Below are 24,468 nucleotides of genomic sequence, written 5' to 3' on the forward strand. Positions count from 1 at the left end.
ATGTGGGACTCGATCCCAGGACCCTGGGATCATGACCTGAGCCGAAGGCAGACGCTTAACCATCTGAGCCACCCAGGCGCCCAACAATAAATTATTTCATATCCAATATAAGCACAGCTCTGTAGTACTATAAACAAGTAACAGTTATAAATCAGACAGAAGCACACTTTTCATTTTATCATATTTTTAAAGATGTGGTCCATTTATAAATGATGCCTAGTAGTTGATGAAATGATATTTAGATAAATGTATGTATGTCTCTGTGTATTAAAATTTTAATTAGGGGCGCCTGGGTGGCTCAGTCAGTTAAGCGTCTGCCTTCGGCTCAGTTCATAATCCCAGGGTCCTGGGATGGAGCCCCGCATCGGGCTCCCTGCTCAGCGGGGAGCCTGCTTCTCCCTCTGCCTGCCACTCCCCCTGCTCATGCACTCATGTGTGCTCTCTCTCTCAAATAAATAAATAAATAAATCTTTAAAAAAATTTAATTAGCACTTCAAACTCACGGTTTCAGAAATATTATTTTTAAGGGTAAGGTTCGTTTTTGTTTTTTTTTTAAAGAGGAGGTTTGAAAACTGTTTAAAAACAACCATTAGGTAAATAATTGCATAAGTAATAGGCCAATATGGTAAAATAGTCCAGGTGGTATGTGAATCGCTGAGGGTTTGAGAAACATTGCATTGTGTTGCTTACAGTGCCCCATGGGCATAAGGTACAGTTTTTGTTGACAAAAGATCTTCCATGCTGCTTTAGCCTGTGTTCCTCCGAGCAGAGCCTGAGGCAGGGATTTTTATACAGGTGATTTGCTGAGGGGGATGCTTTCAGGAAAAACCTGTAGGGGAGGAAAGCAAACAAGAGAGAGCAGGAGAAGAAGCTAGGCCAGTTGTGATTTTAGGAGAATCTTAGCCTCAGTCTGACCGCACAGGGAATTTTGATGTGTAAATGCAATGGAAGAGTTGCCCTGCGCAGAGGCCAGGAGACTGAGCTGTGATAACCCCACTTCAGTTTGGGGGAACAGTACAATTTCCAAAGCATCGGCTGACAAGGTAGCAATCTCCTGGGGAAGAAAGTGGTAGTCATAGAAACTGAAGACAGGCGCTCTGACCTGGTGAGGGGAATCTGGAGGGGGCACCAAGAGCGCCCGCCTCAAAATCTCTGGAGGGGAAGAAAAAAAAGACTGGAAACAATAATAAACGCCTGAAGTACATTGAGATCGCTCACCGATGACCATCCAGGGAGATCCTGAAGCACCTGACAAGGATGGCGACACATCATTTGTGGGAAGTTCTGGCAGAAAAGGAAACTCATCGATTCTCAGGGTCATCGAGACCCTCTCCATACTGGCGTCCTGTTTTCTATGCTAGCCCCCTTGGGCCCGATGGCAACGGCTGACATTAGCAGTGCTGTAACTGCCCTCCGTTGGGGACTGGCCTTGGCTGACCGGTACCCGGCTTGAGGGTTCCACGCATGCGGTCCTGCTAGCTTCGACTCTGGATTTCTGTTCAGTCATCACAAGAAAGAAATAGTTCCTCTTTGTTAGAGAGTCTATTATATAGGGATAAAATGTGCAGAATCAATTAGATGTGTGGCAGGCTCTCAGAGGAGAGAAAAATGAGGTTTCAACTTGCAGAGGCCTGCCTTCCGGCAATGGCTGGCCTACTTCGGGGCATGCCAATTCATTGCAGTTGACCGTATATTTCCACCTAATATCCCATGAACATAAACCGGATGCATCTGATTAAGTGCTCCCAGCTCTGGCTGGAATAAGTGACTCACTGGCAGGGTGCCTTCCTGCAGCTATTATGGGCGCAGGGCTTGGAGCTGTGTAGGTTTGGCACGCTCCCCCCAGGCATGCTCTCAGCTGGGGCCAGGTGCCTGGCTGGATTCCACTGCATTCTCTCATTCTCTTCCACTTAGCTTCTCCTTCTTCTTGTTTTCCTCCCCCCTTTACCCTCCACGCCGTGCCTTGCCGGGCAGACCTTGCCCCGCAAAGTTCTTGGATGCCACTTTTCTGTTCTTGTTCTTGGGTGCCACTTTTCTGTTCTTGTTCTTGGATGCCACTTTTCTTTGGGCCTGGCTGCCTAATTGAGAGCAGCAGAGAAAGCTCCGTACCAGGATCAGCTGGAGCTCACTCGGAGCCAGAATGTTCAGTGCATTTGGTCAATGGCGGCCGCTTTGGGTCCCTGGCCAGTGAACTTGCACAAGGTATTTCCTGTCGGACATGAGGATCTATGGTTTAGTGATTAACAACACAGACGCTAGAGCCAGACTCGGGACATTTTGACAATGTCATTTATTGGCTGTGTTACCTCGAACAATGTACTTACTTGCCCATGCCTCAGAATGGTCGTCTATACAATGGGAATAACCCGCTTCATTGTAGATTACTCCTACTGTGCCTACAAATGGCTAGCAATAGTTCCTGGTACATATAAGCATGCTGATAAAGTATTAGCCATTTTCATTAGCAGCATTATTTACATTGCTACTATAATTTATATTGTTTTGTGTAGCTTTGCTGTTCTAAGCAACTGGAGGCCTCTAATAGCTTGGCTGACGAATTTTCACCGTAACCCTGACTTGTGTTGTATCTTGTCATTAACGAAAGTAGAGCACAAAGAAATCTACCTCATCTCATATTGAAGTATTAATTTTATGCAGCAATTAAAAAGAATGAGTTTGATTTATTTCTATTGAAAGTATTAATTTTATGCAGCAATTAAGAATGAGGTTGATTTATTTCTAATGGTTTGGAAAGATAAACAAGACAAAATTGAGGAGTAACTGGAAGTCGCAAGGCAGTATGCATAATATAACTGTACGCTCCCTTTTTATATTAGAAAAACAAATTCATATATATAAAATTTTATATTAGAAAAACAAATTCATATATATAAAATTATGTATGTGATTACATTCATATAGACACTACAATACGGAGAAAATGATTAATCTTTATAATTACTGGCACAGGAACCATTTTATAGGAAGAGACCATCTTTGTTGAAAAGAAGTTTTGAGAGGACTCCCGAACTTTAAGAAAGTGCCTCAGCCTGGGGGTCAGGGTTCATGGGGACCGGAGCAGAGATGCAGAGCAGTAGAGGTGGGAAAGTGGGCAAGTTCTGGAACCAATGCGATTGGAGGAAGGTCAGAAAGAAGCAAGCCCCCAACTGGGGGCAGTGTGCTGGTGGAAAGGAAACTTAAATGCCCCCTGGGGAAGAAACCATCAATAAATCCCCAGTGCCTCCTACAAGTGAATTTCCTTTGTGTAGACTATTGTCAAAGGCTACATACATTCAGCTTTCAGGTTCAGAAGGAGGGAAAAACGGGGTCTTTGCTTGGAGACGGCCAGCATCTGAGTTGCAGGTCCAGATGCATGGGGAGATGTACATATGGGGACCACACACACACACACACACACACACACACAGTGAGAGCCCCACAGTTGGAAGGACACGGCCCAAACCTCCATGTGGTTACTGTTGGAAGAGGGGCATGAGATTGTGGAGGAAGGAGGGTTAGCAGTGAACTCTCTCTGCCTCTCTTCGTGCCCATCTCTCACAAGGAGCCTGCATTCATGTTGACGTTGGTGAGACAGGCAAACAAACTGTTCCCACGCCCCCTTAGTGAAACACTCGCTGGGCATCACTGTCCCCCTCACTGCAGTTATGTGAGCTGAGGAGCAGCTGGGGGCTTGGGGTGAGCGTGTGTCTGCTTTGGGGGCCTAACATGGGCTTCCCTCGCCCTCCTGGTACCTCCTACTGACTTCTGTAAAGGTCTGACTGAGAAGGAAAGCCACTGATGTCCTGAAATCAACAATTCCATGCCAGGCACACTCGCGATTCACCTTTAGCATTCCTACCTACTTCCTACATTAGTCATTGCAGGCTCCACTTCACAGATGAGAATAGGGAGCCCAGAAAGATGGGGCTAATTGCTAAAGATCACACAGTCGGCCAGCCCTGGGCCACTGTGGAAACCTAAGTGTCGTGTTGTTACCGTTGTCGTGTTGTCTGTTTCTTATCTCAGCCCCAGCGTCCTTCTCCTTACATTGGAGCCCCGATCAGTTTATGCACACTAAATCCCCAACTCCCCAGCATGCCTTGCTTTCTAGTCCTCCAGCCTATCTCCTTCACCCCTTTCCTTCTGGTTCATCCCTGCCCGCTGTCCTCTTTATTGTTTACCTGCTTGCAATTGGGCCAGCTTCTTTCCCGATTGTTCTGTAGTTCGTTTTCTTTTTGTTTGAGCCCAGTTGCCACAGGGAGGTTTTCCTTTTCTCAGTATCTCTAGCTACAGTCTGATAGACTAGCTCTCTGAGGGTAATACCATGCCTTGCTAATCTTTCCATTCCTAGGGAACTTCATACTGCCTTGTAATCAAATGTTTTGAAATAGGCTTGGACGGGTAAATGAATGGATTCATGGGGCAGATCTGTGGCAGAGTTCCTGTTTTTTCTGCCCAGCCAGACCCACCTCTTTGTCCACCCTGCAAGGGCAAAGGCCCCCCTCTCCCACAGCCTTTGTTTCTACCATCAAAGCCTACCTCCCTCCTGTTCTCCACGTTTTATCCCCTGGGAGCTGTAAATGCCGGATGTCCACAAGGGCAGGATTACTTACTCCTTCTGAGAAAGCCTCAGCAAAGGAGAACAGCATCCAGGTAGTTCCCAAACCTCAGCCAACGGAAGAGTTGAGAGACCATTAATAAATAAAACCAGAGCCTTTTCCATAGCTTTCCATTTGCGGATGCCAATTATATGACGTGAATAGCTGACTCTTGACATTTTAAAGCTATAAAACATAAGTCGTTGAGCCATATTTGTATATTTCATTTATGAGAGTGTGAAATCTCTTGAGAGGAGAGAGTCAAGCCAAAATTACCAACAGCCATTAACCCCTGATGGGGAGAGGATGCTGGCTAGCTGTGGGAATGTGCTGACATCCTGCCATCTTGTGGCCAACTGAGACACAGCCTTGTTCGAAACTAAGACTCGGAGTGCCGAACAGCAAGTGACCGCACACTGCCTTTGCAATCTTTCTTCTTCACCACCAGGCATGGTAAACTGGCCTGTTTCCTTCCAGCTCTAACCTTTGATGCTCAGCATGTCTTCTGAAAAGAAAAAATAGAGTTTACTCTTTCCAAATATATATTTTCTCGTGGAACGCGAGATCCTCAACCCATGTACCTGAATGAATTTTGCAGCCAGAAGGTACATGATAGGCTTTTTTTCTAGAAACACATGAGATATTTGGTTTCTCTGAATCTTAGGAAACAAAAGCAGGCAATCACCATCTCACATGTGTTTCCCTTCACTCTTCCTCCCTGGGTCCGGCTGCACTCTCAGCTGAACGTATTTCAAAACACCGGAATATTAGGCAGGATCCTAACCAACCTCTAGTAGACTTGAAAGTAAACAAAAGACTAAGTGATGAGGTGGTGAGCTGCAAAAGAGCCAGATGGGACGACGCTCCTGGATCTCAGCAGATGGGAAGGCCAGGCTTAGTGGGAATCTTCCTGCTGCTTTAATCCCCTTGTTTGCTCTAGTTCGGCCCCCAAATCAGAGGAACTTTCCCCTGCAAGCCACTGCAGTACACAGACCTTGCAAATGGAGAAAGTGAAGAGGAATTTGCTGATTGAACGTGGCAGCCAGGAGGCAGAGCGGCAAATGCAGTGGGTCTGGCACGCATTTATCATCATTTAATCAGAGATTTGGGTCACTTACACGGATGCCCTAGAAATTGGGTTTTAATACGTTTTTTACTATTACAATGGAATGAAAATGAACTATTTATCCTGCTAATTTTTAAAACAACCCTAAACCTGGTCAGAGGAATCAAAATCTTTCTAGGTGTTTCAAAAGATCTAGTTTTTCACATGTCTTTTTCCATGCTTCTAAAAGCAAACTCTTAGGGGCACCTGGGGGGCTCCGTCCTTAAGCGTCTGCCTGCGGCTCAGGTCGTGATCCCAGAGTCCTGGAATCGAGCCCCACGTCGGGCTCCCTGTTCAGCAGGAGGCCTGCTTCTTCCTCTCCCACTCCCCCTGCTTGTGTTTACTCTCTCGCTGTGTCTCTCTGTCAAATAAATAAATGAAATCTTTTTTAAAAATTTAAAAAATAAAAGCAAACTCTTAAACGCAATGAGAGAGACTGAATTGTTCGGGGTGGTGGGGAATTGTTGTCTTCTTCTTCTATAATTTATAGCAGTAAAAACATTCAGAGGTTAGGTGAAATCAGAACACCAGTGAAACATATTTTGTGTGCAGGATCATTCTTTCTTGGTAAGAACTCTAATTGCTGGTCCTGGATGTACTTTAGAATAATGACTCACTCTTGTGAATCATAATTCTGTAAACACCTGAGTTGAGGCAGCTCTTTCAAGAAAGTACGTGTTTATAGCATGCATTAGAAAGAGTATACTTTGTTACTTCTGAAGTGGGATCCTGGGGCCCCTGTGTCAAGATGCCTGATGAGTTTGTGTCGATAGATTCCTGGGCCCCATGTGCCAGCCCTCTGGGACCAGATCTTGGGGATGTGGCCCTGGACTCTGCATTTTTTACAATCAGGTCAGGCTATTCTTTGGCTCACCAGTATTTGCGAACTCATGCGCTAGAACAGTAGGTCTCAACTTTTTAGAGTATTTTTAAAAAATGATGCCTGGTCCTACCCCCTAAGATTCTGAATTAATTGGCCTGGAGTCTGGCATGGGCAGCCCGACTTTTAAAAGTTCCCCAAGGATTGTAACATACGACCAAGATAGACAAGCCATGCTCCAGGACAGAGATTGGCAATTTCCACCCCCACCCCCACCCCAGATAGTAAATATCTTCGGTTTTGCAGGCCCTAAGGCGTCTGCCATAACTGCTCCACTCGGCTGTTGCAGCTAGCCATAGGTCTAGGTCATATGTAAAAAAATGGGTGTGGACTGTGTCCCAATAAAACGTTATTGTAAATAACAGGGGGTGGGCTGGATTTGGCCTGCGGGCTGGAGTTTGCTGACCACTGATGTCCATTTATGGCAGACGCTCAAGACCCTTCTCAGGCCCATTGAGTTGGACTATACATTTTATCGTCTGTATGCATATTAAAGTTTGGGAAGCATTTAGGAAACAGCATGGTGTAGTGAAGATATAGTATTTGTCACACCCTATACCCCACTCATGGCAGATGTTTTAATAAGTCATGATTGTTAAGAATGATTCTTAACACAACATTCCAAATAGTATCACTTATCGCCTGCATAATATGGGACATAGCAGTTAATGTTCCTGTTTTCTTATCTATTCAATGAGAAAGTCCAGAAAATCTCTAAGTTCTTTTTCCCCCCTCATGTTCTATAATTTTGACTAAGTGTGGCATAAATAATTGGCAAAAAATAAGCCAAAAAAATTAAACTAGTTGAAGTGGAAGCCAGAAAATATTATTTATTTTAGAAATTGAGAAAAATATTCTAATGCCTAATGATCAGAGGAAATTAGAATGTTTGGAACAGAAGATGAAATATAACTCCAATCTCTTAGAAAATAGTACTTGATTGTCAGGAAGGAAATAAAAGAGGATATTGGAGTCATTCTTTTAAATATCCAAAAAGAGCTGTTCCAATGGATCAAAGAGAAGAGGAAAATGTATATATAGGTGAAGGGACAAATTCCCCAGAAATGAGGATGGAATTTGAATGCATTAATTTAACTTTAAAAAAAAGGATTTTACCCCCCTCAAATATGAAAGAAATTTCACTGCTTCCATATTAAAGGGTCACTGTTATGAAGTTCATTGATTTATGGTTCCGTAAGCAAGCACATTCCCTGCTCTTTAACTGTTTGGATTAGAAACCAGACTACACAACGCGCCTTTCAGTTTTAGTTTATTTTGACCCGGGTCAAGGCTGTGTGGTGATTCCAGGCAGACTAAGGTTTGAAGAATCAACATGTATGCTCCAACCTAAGAGCTAAATGTTCAGATTTAGGTGGGGCCCGTCTTACAACTGCTCTGACTTCCACAGGATGGAGGATAGAAACAAAAAAGGACCTTTTAGTCAAAATAGGATTACATTTGAATCTTTCTTCTGCCATTTACTAGTGCTGTGACTTGGGCCAAGTGGCTCCCCATCTTGAACCTTCTGTTTCCTCCACTGTCAAACAATGACATGCTTTAGGATTACTGTGAGCATTAAAAGGAACACAGAAGATATTTTTCCAATCCATAGTACACAGCCATAATTATTAGCTAGCTTCTTGGGCCTCTTTTTTTTAGTTTTTCAGAGAAATGAAGCTTTTTTTCCCTGGTGAGTATAGAATGATGAATATATTATTTATACAAATTTGTAAATCCAGCAATGGTGGAAAGAGACCGTAATGCCTACAAGTAACCCGCTTAATGAATGAGCTGAACTGTAAAACACACCTTCAACATAGCTTTACATTTTATTCCAAACAACGCTTTCTGATTTGCCCCATCTTATTCATCTTTGCCATCACTTAATGCTATCTTGGGTGGATTCCATAGTTTTCTAGTCACTTTTAGGTGTTACAAAAATACTGTTATTTTCAGGGGTGCCTGGGTGGAGCAGTTGGTTAAGTGTCCAACCCCTGGTTTCGGGTCAGGTCATGATCTCAGGGTCATGATTCCAGGGTCGTGGGATCAAGCCCCATGTCAAGGCCTGCACCAGGCTCCCTGCTCAGTGTGGAGTTTGCTTAAGATTCCCACTCTCCTCTCCTTCTGCCCCTCCCCCACTCTCAAGTAAATAAATAAAATCTTACAAATATGTATAATTATTTTCAGGTATGAAATGCCTAGGCAAGTCTAAATAAAAACTTTAATCTCACCTTCAGTCCAAAGCTGGTCTCCTCCCAACTCAGCCCTGACTCACGGCGTGGGGACCCGCGACGGGGAGCCGATGTGACGGAGGCCACGCCTAGCACAAAACGCACCATAGGGTGAATTTTTAAGCTGAGGCAGCTCCCACTCAAGGTAGGTTAAGAGGAGGGTTGGCTGGATTGCAACCACTATTGGGTCCCCAGACCAAATACCTTTGTGTATGACTATGCAGCTGAGTAAGGCAGTGTTGATGCATTTTGTTCTCATTATTTATCCTGGCTCTTTCATTCCTCCTTCATTTTCTCTTTTGCTTCTGGCTCCCCTGAGTAGAAGGGAAAGTGGATGGTGTGTTTGCAGAAAAAACACAACTAGTGTATTCAACTGATGATGCCCTCTGCATCTCAGCCATCTAAATGTTTCTTTTTGGTGTGGTGCTTTGATGAAGAGTTTTAAGACTCTGTGCCCCTCATGCACAATTCCAAGTGCATTAGTCTGTGGATTCTGGCTGAGGTCCCTAGCCTGCCCCAGGACACCCTCTGCCTCTCTGTGCTGGTGTCTCATTGAAGCAGGATGCCCTTTTGCCTGGGATCCACTTTATCCTCCAAGACATCTCATTGGTCCGTGGGAAAATATGACCTCCTTGTCTTGACCAATGGTTGCAGTGCACTTTGACCATCTACCATCCCTTCTCACATTTCCTGTCATCACAAAGGGTCCATTGGCCTCCTGCCTTCAGGAGGACTTGTCTAGGCAAGATGCAGGCATCACTCTTTTTTCACCCATAATTGAGCAACTACATGCCAATTTATCCCAAGAGCTCTCTCACTAAGGTCTGGTGTCAAAAAGAAAGAAGCCTGAACTTTTTGCAGCTGGAGACTTGTTTTGATCACCCCCTTTTCTCTGCAATAATTCTCCTCATTTACTTGGGATGGTGTGGGGAGGGAGGGGAAACCTATCCTTTCCTCAGAGGGAAAGGAATGACAACACTCACCCAGCATATCTCTCCAGTGACTTTTCTCTAAGTCCATGTGGCATTTATGATGGAGCTGACTCTACCCCTGACCACAGGGAGGTGTGAACCAGGCTAACCAGTAAGGGGCTCCTATTCCCTGGACACAGTGATTGGTTTAGGGATGAGGCACTATCCTAAACCAGGGCCACCAGAATGAAACCCGGGGTTTTGCCTGAAGTACTCTCTTGGTAGTCATCTTGCTACCACGAAGAGAAAGTGGGTCTGAAAATAAGATTAATGCAGACAAAAAACACAAGAGATGAAGAGACTCTTGACAATATCTTATTAGCACTTGGATCCATACGTGTAGTAGCTAAACTCCCTTGTATTTCCCATTAACATTACTTCTGGCTAACACAGACTTCCATCGTAGCACTAACTGAATTTATTGGAATTTTATCTAGATACACATTTGCTTCCCTTAAGAGACCGGCAGCACATGGAGGATCTCACCTAATTCATCTTTGTATTCCCCAGGGGCCCCCATAGTGCTTCCCACTTGTTGGGAATTCAACGTATATTAAATAAAAATGTTTACATCTCAAGTATTGATTTGAGTAACACCAAAATGCCCTCCTCTTCCAAAATTATTACCTTTAGGGTCACTTTTCTAAAGCAAAGGACCTGCTTGCTATCCAAAAGATAATAAAGATGCAGAGGACGGATGGTTATTTATATTAAGCTCAGTTAAGGCAAGCCTATGGGACAATCTTAGAAGGACATAGACCGTTATGACTACCATTGCTCTTCCTCCTGCCAGCGAAGTGAGAGCTCCTAAAAAATAGCTAGATCTCGATATCTTTTCCTACTCATGAGTTGGTGAACAGCATGGAAGAAGCTAATATCCTTCTTCTTTGAAGGCACAGCGCTATTGACAAGTCGGAAAACCCTTCCTTCATCAGCCACAACACACACAGTAATACTGATGAATGAATGTACCTAATCTTATTTGTGAGCCGTAGCCTAGAAAAGTCTTTCAAATGAAGTAGAAGAAAAGATTTTATATATAAAGGTATAAGACCCTACACATTTGGGGTAACACTGAAGAGTTCCAAGTCACATGAAAACAAGTCTAGAGCTGTGCTCCTGACCCAACATTATACTGAAGGACTTAACTTGGCTTTCCCCACTGCATCGTGAGTGCGTGAGTGCACGTGGACACAGGAGACAAGCACAGAGATCAGAAGGCAGCAGACAGCCAGAGCCCTGAGAAAACTGAAAGCAAACTCTTTCTGAGATGATAGGCAAAGCAAGAGGTGAGCATTTCTGGAGTCTCTTGGAGGAAGCAAAGCCTTATCAAACTATTAATGATAAAGTCTTGAAGCAATTAAAATTTTATATACTGAGAGCCTTTGACAAATTGTGACAAAGGTTCTGATACAAGAAAATGGCATCACGACACAGACCAGATGAAGACAGCATAGGAAACCTGGAGAAAATTCAGTATCCCTCAGAAAGCAGAGGAAAAAAGTCAAATTAGTGAGCAACTGAGATCTTCTCTCTGCCTCCTTATATTTTTACTCATTTCTGATTTATCAGGAACAGACTACTTATTTCAAAACATCACTATATATATCATTAAATATATTTATAATATAATATAGCCATTAATATAACATATAATCATTAAGTCCACATACATTTTTGAACACTGACTCCACATATATATCTGGACTGTTTACTCCTTACTCCACTATTAAAGTCTAATTCTAATACCAGCAGACATGAAATTAACATCTAATGGAATGTTCTTATAACAAAGTTTGTATCGTTCTTGGTAGGAGGATCTAGGTATGTATTAGTTTTGTATTGTTGCTGTAACAAATTACTGCACACTCACTGGCATAAAACACTAAGACTGATTATCTTGCAGTTCTCTAGATTAGAAGGCTGACACAGGTCTCATTGAACTAAAATCAAGGTATTGGCAGGGCTGTGTTCCTTTCTGAGGGCTCTTGGGGAGAATCCGTTTTCTTGCCTTTTCCAGTGTTTAGAAGCTGCCCTTAACTCCTGGACTCCTGGTCTTCTTCCTCCGTCTTTAAAGCTGGCAAAACCAGGCTGAGTCCTGCTCATGCTAACATCTTTCTGGTTTTCTCTTGTAATTTTCTCTTCCATTTTTAAGGACACTTGGGTCCAACTAAATAATCCAGGATGATCTTCCTCTTTTAAGGTCAGTTGATGAACCACCTTAATTCCCCTTTGCCACATAACATGCCATATTCACAGATTTCAGGGGTTAGGATGCAGACATTATTTTGGGAACCAAAACACCATAATGTGTTTTTACATTTTATATTTGCATGAGCTTCAAATATGGGAAAATTATACAGACCAGCTTCTTCATTGTGCATTTAGTCGAGATTTTTTTTTTTTTTTTTTTTTGTATTTTTAAGATGAGTAGGTGAGATTCCTTAAAATGGCACATATGATATTAGGACTCTGGGGATCAAGTAAAATATTCTACTACCTCTTTATTTGTACCCCAGCTCATCCAGTGTTAATTATCCTTCTAAAAATATAATTTATTTTAGTTAACTGTACACAAGATCAAGATTCTTAAATGACATTTCTAAAAAATACAATATAACGTTCGTGGAAGATGATATTTGAACAACATAGTACCTGAATACTTTTTCTCATCTGACATATAACATTTGACAAGTTAAGGAATAAGATAAAATAGAAAAGTTGACTTAATAACAAATTTAAAAAAATCATAGACTTTAAAAATTCTCTTTTATAAGTATATAATCATTCTCATGCAAAAGAAGAGAAATTCCATTATCTTATCTAGTATTTCAGTCAAAGAGTACACAGCAGGGTGACTTCCAGCATAGAATAGACAAACAGAATCATTGTTGATCAAAGATCCAAGGAGAAAATAATCTCATTAAAACTATAAAATTAGTTGGTTTGTAAATTGTGCTCAACATTCTTTTTTGCACATCTATTTAATTCTACATGCATTTTGAACCTGACTCTTTGCAAAGTCTTTAAGGAACGAAGCACGTTGGAGGAAAGAAAGCTCACGGGTAGAAGGTGAGGTGGATATGAACCACCTGTGATAAACACTATGAACGAAATAAGAATTCCATGAAGGCAAGATCCATGAAGGCAGAAATTTCTAACTCCAAAGCCAAGAAATACGCTCAGTAATATGAAAAGCATGTACTATGGGAATATACAAAAGGAACACAAAGTTCCATAAAACGTAAGGGTAGGAGGGGGGGCTTTAGATGCCACGATTTCCATAAGTTTCTCACCTTAACACTTAAGATAGATAATAGCGTCAGTAAATGGGGTCTCACGCCTCCACTGTGCTTCACTTCGCAAAATGTTATTACCCGGGGCGCCTGGGTGGCTCAGCCGTTAAACGTCTGCCTTCAGCTGGGGTCATGATCCCGGAGTCCTGGGATCGAGTCCCGCATCGGGCTCCCTGCTCTGCGGGAAGCCTGCTTCTCCCTCCCCCACTCCCCCTGCTTGTGTTCCCTCTCTCGCTGTGTCCCTCTGTCAAATAAACAAACAAATGTTAAAAAAAAAAAAAAAAAAAAAGGTAATAACCCATCTTTAACACTAGGTGGCACTACAAATGCAGGCATTGGCCCACAACATTTCAGAGATCTATGCCTACTACCCACTTAGAATGGGATTAATTTGTCTCTTCTGTGGGACTTTGTCCCAGTTAGCCTGAGCAGAGGAAGGAAAATACTGAAGGGAGTAACACAGGTGGGGATTTGTGCAGGAACAGAAGTTCTATCTAATCAATATTTCTTTGGTTCAAGTTACCGTTTGAAAATTAAATTTTCTTAGGACTTTAAGTTTGCTTTACAGGTTTATTTTATTTTTAACATACAGTAGTTTAGAAAAATGCTTTTTTGAATTGACATATCCAATAAAATTTTTTTTCAAACATCAAACATTATATATTTAATCAAATTGCCTTAAGCATGGTAAACTACAATGATGATTTTAATATATCTGGATTATCTCAAATATTTAATCATTTCCTAAGACAGAGATTTTCTTTTAAATACCCAAATACAGATCTAGCAACATCTTGCTAATCACCGAACTTGTAAATCAAATAAATCAGACTTACAAACATTGTAGATCAAACTCTAAGCATGTCAAACAGCTTGAGACCCAGACCACACACACAGCATCATGATTCCCTCCTAACTGGACTAAGCCAAATAATGTTGCTGTGGGCTCCTTTGCATGGTCACAGTTCTGACTTTCATGTGAGTAGGAGCTTTCTAAAATTCTTTTTTTCCTCTGAAAATAGTTACTTTAATTTATATGATCCCCCCCCCCCCCCCTCGCATGACTTCGCCTTAAGTAACTGGTCCCTTAAATTGAAATGGGATTTTCAGGTCCTCACATTTATAAGACTTTTCTGTAATTATAATGTGATATCCTCATGGAGGTCTAGCGTGTACTGATGGGATTGAGAACCTCTTCCTTAGGCTGGGATTATATCCCTCTCGCTTTCATAATTTATGTGCCTCAGTTCCCCACTTTCCATTGACACCAACCTCGTACCTCTCTTTCTCCAAGACAAAAGAAAACACCTCCATCTCCAGTAGAGTTCCCAACACTAGACACTGGAGTCAAAATATGTAAATTTGGTCAACTTTGGTCAAACTTGCACCAGACATCAAGTTTCAGCAGTTGATCATGGAATATGGTGACAGACAAATGGATTCCTCTAATTTATGACTCACTTTTTTCACTTTCATGTTGTCTGTTTGCCCACCATAACCAGAAGAGTCAGAGAATTTTATCCGATACCAAAAGTACCAAATACTGTTAGAGATCATATTCACTCAGCTCCATAGTTTTACACAGAAGGAATTCTGAGGTTCTGAGGGTGACTTGCCCAAGGTCAAGTAGCTGGACAAGGGCAGAACTGAGAGAAGAACCCAAGGATCTTTCTTTACAGTTCCACTGCACTTGATGCAGGTTTATGATAGGGGTAACCTTTAACTTATGAGTTGTAGAATGGAGGGAGTCATTTCATTCAATCTACTTACTTTATGGAAGAAGAATTGATGACCCCAGGATCACAAAACTAGTGACCTTAAAAAATGACTTTATTTCCTAGACTTCAGCTGCTATTTATTTATTTATTTATTTATTTATTTTAAGATTTTATTTATTTGTGAGAGAGAGAATGAGAGACAGAGAGCATGAGAGGGAGGAGGGTCAGAGGGAGAAGCAGACTCCCTGCTGAGCAGGGAGTTTGATGTGGGACTCGATCCTGGGACTCCAGAATCATGACCTCAGCCGAAGGCAGTCGCTTAACCAACTGAGCCACCCAGGCGCCCACAGCTGCTATTTATTGAACAAGTACCACATATGAGGACTGGAATTGCTATTTTTCCATGTATAACAAAAGTCTTGTAGGGAAGGTATTATTAACTAATATAACAGACAAGGTAACCGAGACTAAGATGTTAAAGTAACTTCTTCAGAATTAGAAAAAAAAATCGGGAATTAATTTTGGAAACACCTGCTCCCAAACCAGTGTTACTTCTTTGGCACTGGAAGGCCTCTTCATTGCTAGCATTTTTGTTTAGGTTTAGTTTTCACCTGCTTTTTAAAAAAATATGTGACTTACTAGGATTTTAGAATTCACTAAGAATTTATTTCAAAATTGCTTTTATCTAGGTATATTACTGATTTTAACTCAAATTTCAAATGATTGTTGCTCAGTGAGTTATAAGACATAAGGTTCTAGATGGAACCCTACAACAATGGTTTCTGTTCATCTCCCTGTAGGCATAGTGAAGAATAATTTGGCGGTCCTAATACTTCAGGAAATCCTTTATCTTAGGGATTCGGCCTGTGCAATTGAGTGTGTGATGTCAGGGCCCCAGAGGTCGATGGTCCCAGGCTAATGCAGCAGTCTGTGGTATGTTTGTGTTCATCCCTGTGCTTGATGCTTCAGAGGGGAAGGATACGCCTGCCAGCATCCCTACTGCACTCTATAGAAGGAGAGGGTCCCTCCGTATCAAGAAAACAGAAGTGTTCTAAGGATCCCCACCCAGCAGACTTCCACGTATGTCTCTCTCCACTCACAGGAGGCCACCCTTAGACAGAATGATATTAGGGAGAAGAGAATTGTGGCTCAGTACCATCTGAGACAACCCACTGAAGGTGAACTACTAAAAACCCACTGGAATTTAGAGAAAGAGTGGCAAGGGATGGAAATCCAATGACAAATCTTGAAATATATAAGCATGTTTCTATCCTCAGGATTTCAGCAGAGCCAGGAAAGACTTCAGGGGCTGCCATCCTTCAGAGCAGTATGCCAAGTTGCGCGAAGCACTAAATCCACAAAGTGGGAGAGTCTACATCTGTCTCACATCAGGATTAGTTCTAAAGTATGCAGACTTTCTCTTGAAAACCCTTTAGAAATGGATTAACGACTGACATATTGATTCTCAGTAACTTCAATGCAGCAAATTTCTACTTCAAGTTTTGGGACAGATCTCCTTTTTTGATGGACCCCCGGATGGAATAGTTGACTTTCTTTCTGCACATTGTTTTACCAAAAAATTACATACCTTTAAAACTATAATTGCACTCAAGTATTTCAAATAATGAAGAGCACATGTGCAGCACTTTTAACTCCTTTTCCAAATACTAGTTTTCTTCTTTCTCCTTATGCAGAATCTCATTGTTGCTGTCATTGTATTTTTGCCTTCTCAGGCTGTGCAATTAGGGGTGGCCAAGTGACTCATTCCTGCCTAAATACTGAAGCCATTCAGTGGAACCCCCCCAAAATGGAAAAAACCCAGATTTTTAAAATGTGAAATATAATTAGAAAAAACACATTATATGTACATTCAGTTTAATAAATGATTATGAAACAAACACCTGGGTGGCCATATCTATCTGATTTTTAGAATTTTTTCTTGGGTAGTCATCCATGTTCTTGTATGTAGCCAAAAGAAATGTAGTTCATTTCTTTTCCTTGTTGCAAGGTGTTCTGTGGTGTGAATATACTCTGATCGGTTTATTTACTTTGCTGTCCCTATCGACGTCTAGTTTGTTTCTCATTTTGCTTATTATGCATTTTTATGTATGTATCCTGGTACATGGAAATCACTATGTGCACTGATTAACCACTTTGGTATATACCAGGAGTGGAATTGCCAGGTTAAGGAGTTATGTACGTTTAACTTTATTTGTTGCTATCAAGCCCCTGTCCCAAACTGTTTTGAAAGTGGTTCTTGGCATATTGTACGATAGTCCCACTGCTCTGTATTCTCACTCACATGACGCTGTTGTGTTATTCGCAGTCTAGTTGGTTCACAGAAATGGATCAGCATTATTTTAATTTTCTTAATTGCCAGTTCCTAGGTTTTTTGAGCACATGTTTGTTTGCTAGGGTTACTTGAATAAAGTTCCACAAACGTAATGGCTTAAGGAGAAATTTATTGTCTCATGGTTCTGGAGGCTAGAAGTCTGAGATCAGGGACCAGCAGGGTTGGTTCTTTCTGACTGTTGTGAAGGAGAATCTGTTCCATGAATCTTTCTTCTGTTGGTTTGCTGGCAAATCTTTGGTATTCCTTAGTGTAAAGATGCATCGCGCACCATCTGCCTTAATGTTCACATAGCTTTCTGCTTGTGTGTCTCTGTCTCCAAATTTCTCACCCTACTCCAGTAGGATCTCCTCTCAACTGATTACATATGCAACAACCTTATTTCAAAATAAAGTCACATTCTGAGGTAATGAAGGTTTGGACCTCAACATATGAATTTGGGGGAGACACGATTCAACACCTAACAGGCCAGTTGGATTTCCTCTTTTGTAAAGAACTGTTTAAGGGTCTCTTTTGCTTATTTTTCTTTTGGGTGATCTTATATTTATTAATAATTTGTGGGATTTCTATGAGTATAGAAGATCTTTGTTCAAAATGTGTTGTGCACATAATTTCCTTTTCTATGGATTATCTTTTAACTCTCTCTAGAATTTTTAATGGATGAGATATGTTTAACTTGTATGTGGTTGAACTTATAGATCTTTCTTTTGTATTTAGTGACTATTGTGTATTGTTTAAGAAATATTCCACTACCCTGACTTAATGAAGATATTTTCTTACATTATCTCCTAAAAACTTACAGGTTTGCATTTTACTTTTAGGTTTGTTATCCACCTGGAAATGTCCTTTTTTTTTTTAAGATTTTTTTTATTTATTTGACAGAGAGAGACACAGCGAGAAAGGGAACACAAGCAGGGGGAGTGGGAGAGGGAGAAGCAGGCTCCCAGCTGAGCAAGGAGCCCGATGTGGGGCTCGATCCCAGGACCCTGGGATCATGACCTGAGCCGAAGGCAGACGCTTAATGACTGAGCCACCCAGGCGCCCCTCTTTTTTTTTTTTTTTAATTATGTGGCCAGCTAGCTGTCCCAGTTCCATTTGTTGAAAAACTTACCAATTCCCCATTGACATACTATGCCATCCCCAACATGGATTGTGTCCATATGTGTGTGGTCCTGATTTGAACTCCTGATCTGTTTCAGTGGTCTATGTTGTTTGTCTCCATGCTAAAGGAACATGGTCTTAATTACTATTGCTTCAAATAAATCACGGTTTCTGGTAGAGGATTTTTCTTTTTTTCAGAGTGTCTTGCCTGTTCTGGGCTCTTCATATTTTCATACAGATTTTAGAATAGAATTACACAGAATGCATAGATCAATTTTGATAAAATTGATATCTGTAAAATGTTGTCTCCACAAATCTAGCATATCTCTCTTTTCATTTTGGTCTTTCAAAATGTCCCTCAGTAAAAGTATGATTTCCTCCATAGAGATTTTGCATATCTTTTATTTATTACTAAGAATTTGATATGATTTAAAGCTATTGTAATTCTAGTTTGGCTTTTATGAATAAATATTGCTCTGATCATTTCTGTTCATGGTTTTGGTCAATATAACCATATTTATATATGGTTAACCATATATATATATGGTCAATATAACCATTTATTGTTTTCAGGTATGTCAGCCAGGGATACAGTTGCTGGGTCATGAGATACATGTGACCTTAGCATTAGTAGTCAAAACTAAACAGTTTCCCAGCATGGTTGTGCAGATGGGCACTTAACATCAGAATATATGAGAGTTTCAGTTGCTCCATAATTTTGTTAGCACATGGTATTATCTATTGTTTAATTTTAGCAATTTCGGTGGAAATGAAAGGATGTCTCATTGGATTTTACCTTTTATTTTCCTAATGACTAATGACCATCTTTTCATGTCTTATTTGATATATCTATCTCTTCTTTGATGAAGGATTTGTTCAAATATTTTACCTGTTTGGATGGGAGTGGTGGGGAGATTGTTTCTTATTAATGAATTTTAAGTCCTCTGTCAGATAGGTGTTTGAAAATCCTTTCTCCCACGTGTGACTTGTATTTTCATTGTATTGACAGCATCTATCACAGAGGAGTTCTTGATTTTGATGAAGTTTATTTTCACATTTTTAAAATGGTTTGCTCTTTTCATGTTCTAAGAAAATGTTGCCTAATCCCTGGTTACAAACATTTTCTCCTGTATTTATTTCTAGAAATTTTATACTTTCAAGTTCTACATTTCCGTCCATGATCTTTTCAAAATTGTTTTTGTATTCAATATAAGGATCATAGTTGATATTTTTGCATTCTATTTTCAGGTGACTCAGTGACATTTGTTGGATTATCTTGACACTTGTTGAAAATCAATTGAACACATACGTGTGGGTATATTCTGGGCTTTCTAATTCTGCTCCATTTTTCCATATATCTGTCCTTTGAACAATACCATTCTATCTTGATTACTGCAGATTTTTATATTAAGCCTTGAAATTAGTTAGCAGGGGTTCTTCAAATATATTCCCTTTCAAATGTTATTTAAACTGTTCTAAGTTCTTTGCTTTCCCAGATAGATTTTTGAATCTGCTTGGATTTGGATTTGGATTGCATTGAATTCCTATAACAATTTGAGGAGAATAAACATTTTAACAGTATGGAGTCCTTGAATCCTTGAACACCCTGAACCTCTCTATTTAAGTAGATCGTGAAATTCTCTCATCCATATCTTTTTAATTTTCAGCAAACAAATCACACTTGACTATGAGCCACCAAGTTACAGTGTAACCTGAACTGCCCCTCATGAACTGGGTATTATTTGACCCACCAAGTCATAAAGTTGGGCTGCAGAGTTACACTCCATCATCAAAGGGAAGTGGTGAATATGTGATTGAGCCTGAGTAGGCTCTAAAGGCACAAATAAGTCACATGAAGAAGTGACTCAAATGCCTATGGCCTTACTCCTACCTCACTGCCTTCTCTCTCCCAGGCTGCACTGTGGCTTCATGGGGCATTCCCTACCACCAGATGACAAAGGAAGAGAAGACCTCAGTCTGGCTTACAGACGGTCCTGCTTGGCGTGCCAGCACTAAATTTTGTCTCTCTGGCACATCCCTAAAAGACAGAAGTGAAGAGAGATCTCCCCAGTGGGCAGATTTTTAAGCAGTGCACCTGGTTATTCACTTTGCTTGGAAGGAAAAATGACCAGATATGCAATTATATACTAATTTATGAGTTGCGGCCAATAGGTTGACTGGATGGTCAGGGACTTGGAAGCAATATGACTAGAAAACTGGTAACAAAGGAATTTGAAGAAGAGGTATGCGGCTAGACCTCTCTGAATGGGCAAGAAGTGTGAAGATATTTGTGTTCCATGTGAATGTTCACCAAAGGGTGACCTCAGCAGAGAAGGATTTTGATAATCAAGGGGACAGAGGGACCTATTTTGTAAATACCAGTCAGCTTCTTTCCGCAGCCTCCCCCGCCCCCATCACCTGGTGGGCTTTTGAACAACGTGGCCATGGTGGCAGGGATAGAGGCTACGCGTGGGCTCACCAGGGCCTGGCCATAGCTCCCGCTGAGCGCCCAGTACACCACCAGCAGAGACCAACACAACCGCCAATATGACACAATTCCTCAGGGTGACCAGCCAGCTACTGGTGGCAGGTTACTTACATTAGACTGCTTCCATCACGGAACGGACAGATTTTGTTCTTTACGTTAGATATGGATTTGCCTCCCCTGCATGTGATGTTTCTGCCAAAACTACCGTTCATGGACTTCGAGAACGCCTTCTCCACTATCAGTATTGCTTCTGACTCAGTAACTCACTTCACAGAGAAAGAAGTGCTACCATGGGCCCGTGCTCATAGAATTCACTGGTCTCACCGCATTCCCCACCATCCTGAAGCAGCGGGCTTGACAGAACGTGGAATGATCTTTTGAAGACTCATTTATTGTGTCAGCTACGTGACAATACCTTGCAGGGCTGGGGTACAGTTCTGCAGTGGGTTCTCTGTGCTCTGAAATCAGCATTCCACAGGTAGTGCTATTTCCCAGATAGCTGGGATTCAGGGGTCCAGGAAGTAAGGGGTGGTAGGGGGGTGGTACTACTCACTACTACCACCTAGTGGTGGTCTTGGAAAACCTTGATACACTTTAAAAAAAAAATTTTATTATGTTAATCATAACATAATTTTCTATTTATTTATTTATTTAAATTTTTATTTTATTTTTTATTATTTATTTATTTAATTTATTTATTTATTTTAAATTTATTTTATATATTTTATATATTTATTTTATATATTTATTTAATTAATTTATTTATTTATTTTATATATATTTATCTATTTTATTTATTTATTTTATTTATTTTTTATTTTTATTTAGTTTATTTGTTTATTTATTTATTTATTTTATATTTATTTTATATATTTTATATATTTATTTTATATATTTATTTTCTATATTTATTTATTTATTTTATATATATTTATTTTATTTATTTTATTTATTTATTTATTTTATTTATTTTTTATTTTTTATTTATTTATTTTATATTTATTTTATATATTTTATATATTTATTTTATATATTTATTTATTTATTTATTTTATTTATTTTATTATTTTATTTTTTATTATTTTATTTATTTATTTAAATTTTTAATTTTGTTTTATTTTAAATTTATTTATTAAAATTTTTTTATTATGTTATGTTAATCATAACATAATTTTTTTATTATGTTATGTTAATCATCATACATTACATCATTAGTTTTTGATGTAACATGATTCATTGTTTGCTCATAACACCCAGTGCTCCATGCAGAGCGTGCCCTCTTTAATACCCATCACTGGGCTAACCCATCCTTTAACTGTTTTTCCTCAAAGAACCAACTTTTAGTTCTATTATTTTTCTTTTTAAAATTCCATTGAGTTCTGCTCTTATTTTTATTATATCCTTCTTTTTGCTTTGGGTTTAATTAAAAACTTACACTGCTGTTTCAAAACCTTTCTTGTTTTCTAAAATAGGCATTTAATGTTACATAAATTTCCATTTAAGTACACCTTTAGGAGGGTCTCATAGGTTGTGTTTTCATTTTCATTCACTGAAAAATATTTTTAAAATTCCATTGCTGCTTGCTCTTTAACCAATGGGTTGCTTAGAAGTGTATTATTTAGCGCGCCTGGGTGGCTCAGTCGTTAAGCGTCTGCCCTTAGCTCAGGTCATGATCCCAGGGTCCTGGGATTGAGCCCTGCATCAGGCTCCCTGCTCCACAGGAAGCCTGCTTCTCCCTCTCCCACTCCGCCTGCTTGTGTTCCCTCTCTCGCTGTGTCTCTCTGTCAAATAAATAAATAAAAAATCTTAAAAAAAAAAAAAAAGAAGTGTATTATTTAGTTCCACATATTTGGGCATTTTCAGGTTTCTTTCTGTTATTGATTTCTGTGTTAATTTTATTTAGTCAGATAACATATGTCAGGTAAAATAACCTGATTTCAGTTACCTTAAATGTGTCCATGTTTATTGTATGCATCAGAACATGGTCTTTCTTGGTAAGAGTTTTATGTGTATTTGCAAAGAATATGTATTGAGGTGATGTTGGGTAGAGTGGTCTATTAATATTAATTAGGTCAAATTGTTGTTGGTGTTATTCTGGTTTTCATGTCCTTACTGAATTATTGTCTACTTATTCTATATGTTACTTTATAAGAGTGTTGAGATTTCCAAATATAATTATGAATTTTTCCATTTCTCTTTGTATTTCTATCAGTTTTTGCTTCGTGCATTTTGAAACTGTATGGTTTAACACACATACACAGAATTGTTCAGTCTAACTGATGAACTAACTCTTTTATCATTATATCATATCCTCTTTCGTTCTGGCACTATTCTGTATTTGGAAGTTTACTTCATCTGATACAACATAATGACTCCAGCTTTCTTTGAGTAATGTTTCCATACTATATCCTTTTCTATCCTTTAAATTTTTCATGTCTGAATGTCTTTATAATTAAGTTAAATTGCTTATAGATAGCCAGTAATTGGAATCTTTTAACCAAATTTATCCCTCATAGTCATTTGACTTGGGTTTTTTCCGACTATTTACACTGGGATGTGCTTCTTAATATAATCGTGTCTATATTTACAATCTTACAAGTTACATTGTATTTGAACCATCCGTTCTTTTCCATTTTTCTTCTTTTTTGTCTTCTTTGGATTAACTGAACACTTTTTAAACTGGTTTCATTTTATCCTCACTCCTGGCTTATCAGTTATGTGTGTGCGTGTGTGTGTGTCTGCTCTATACATTTAAAAAGGTACCATTAACTTACTGTGATCTACCTTGAAATAATATTATACCATTATACCATTTAATCTAAACTGTGTAAGAACTGCACAACAGCATACTTCCAGTTTCTTCCTGCATCCTTTGTGCTATTGCTGTCTATCCAATTACAGTGAACAGAATAATTGGATGAACAATTTAGCTTTATATGCGTTTTAAATCCCACGATATATTGTTCATGTTTTTACTTAGACATTCAATTACCTATTAAGGTAATTGAAAATGACATTAAAACATCTGTTTTAATGGATCCTCATGTGTACTCTTTCCTGTGTTCTTCATTTCTTTGTGTAAATTCAACTTTTGATCTGGTCTCATAGTCTTTATGCCTTGAAGATCTACTATGAGCGGTTTTTTGTTTTGAACACACTGTTCTTCTAGCAACGACTTTTCTCAGATTTCTTTTTCTAAGAACATGTTTAAGTCATCTTTTGACATTTGTTTCATTTCATTTTATTTTATTTTATTTTATATTTTAGCAGGAAATAGATTTCTGAGTTGACAGTATTTTAAGGATGTCACTTCTCTGTGTTCTGGCATATAGTATAGTATGAGTATAGTATAGAATTGTATAGTTATAATATGTTATAAGATAGCTTCTCGTGAAAGTCCTGCTGTAATTCTTTCTTTAAAATTTATTTATTTATTTGAGAGAGAGAGAGAGAGCCCGAGTGGGTGGAGCAGAGAGAGAGGGAGAGAGAGAATCTCAAGCAGACTCCAGGCTGAGTACAGAGCCTGTTGCTGGGCTCGGTCTAATGACTCTGAGATCATGACCTACGCCAAAACCAAGAGTCAAACACTTCACCAACTGCCACCCAGGAGCCCTGAGTCCTGCTATAATTTTTATCTTTGTTCTTATAAGTAATTCTTACTCCCCTTAGCTACCTTTAGAATTTTCTCTTCAATTTTGGTTTTCAGCAGTTTGACTATATACTTTCATGT

General features: G+C 39.7%; 1 pseudogene; it reads left to right on the forward strand.

The window, feature by feature from the left end:
• The first annotated feature begins 2,051 nt into the window (after positions 1–2,051).
• Positions 2,052–24,468, forward strand: part of LOC123839876 (uncharacterized) — a 60,881-nt pseudogene continuing 38,464 nt past the window's right edge.

The sequence above is a fragment of the Mirounga angustirostris genome, unplaced genomic scaffold (assembly GCF_029215605.1).
Source record: "Mirounga angustirostris isolate CCGP_5_RB_7025 unplaced genomic scaffold, mMirAng1.0.hap1 SCAF_5, whole genome shotgun sequence".
Taxonomy (NCBI): Eukaryota; Metazoa; Chordata; class Mammalia; order Carnivora; family Phocidae; genus Mirounga; species Mirounga angustirostris.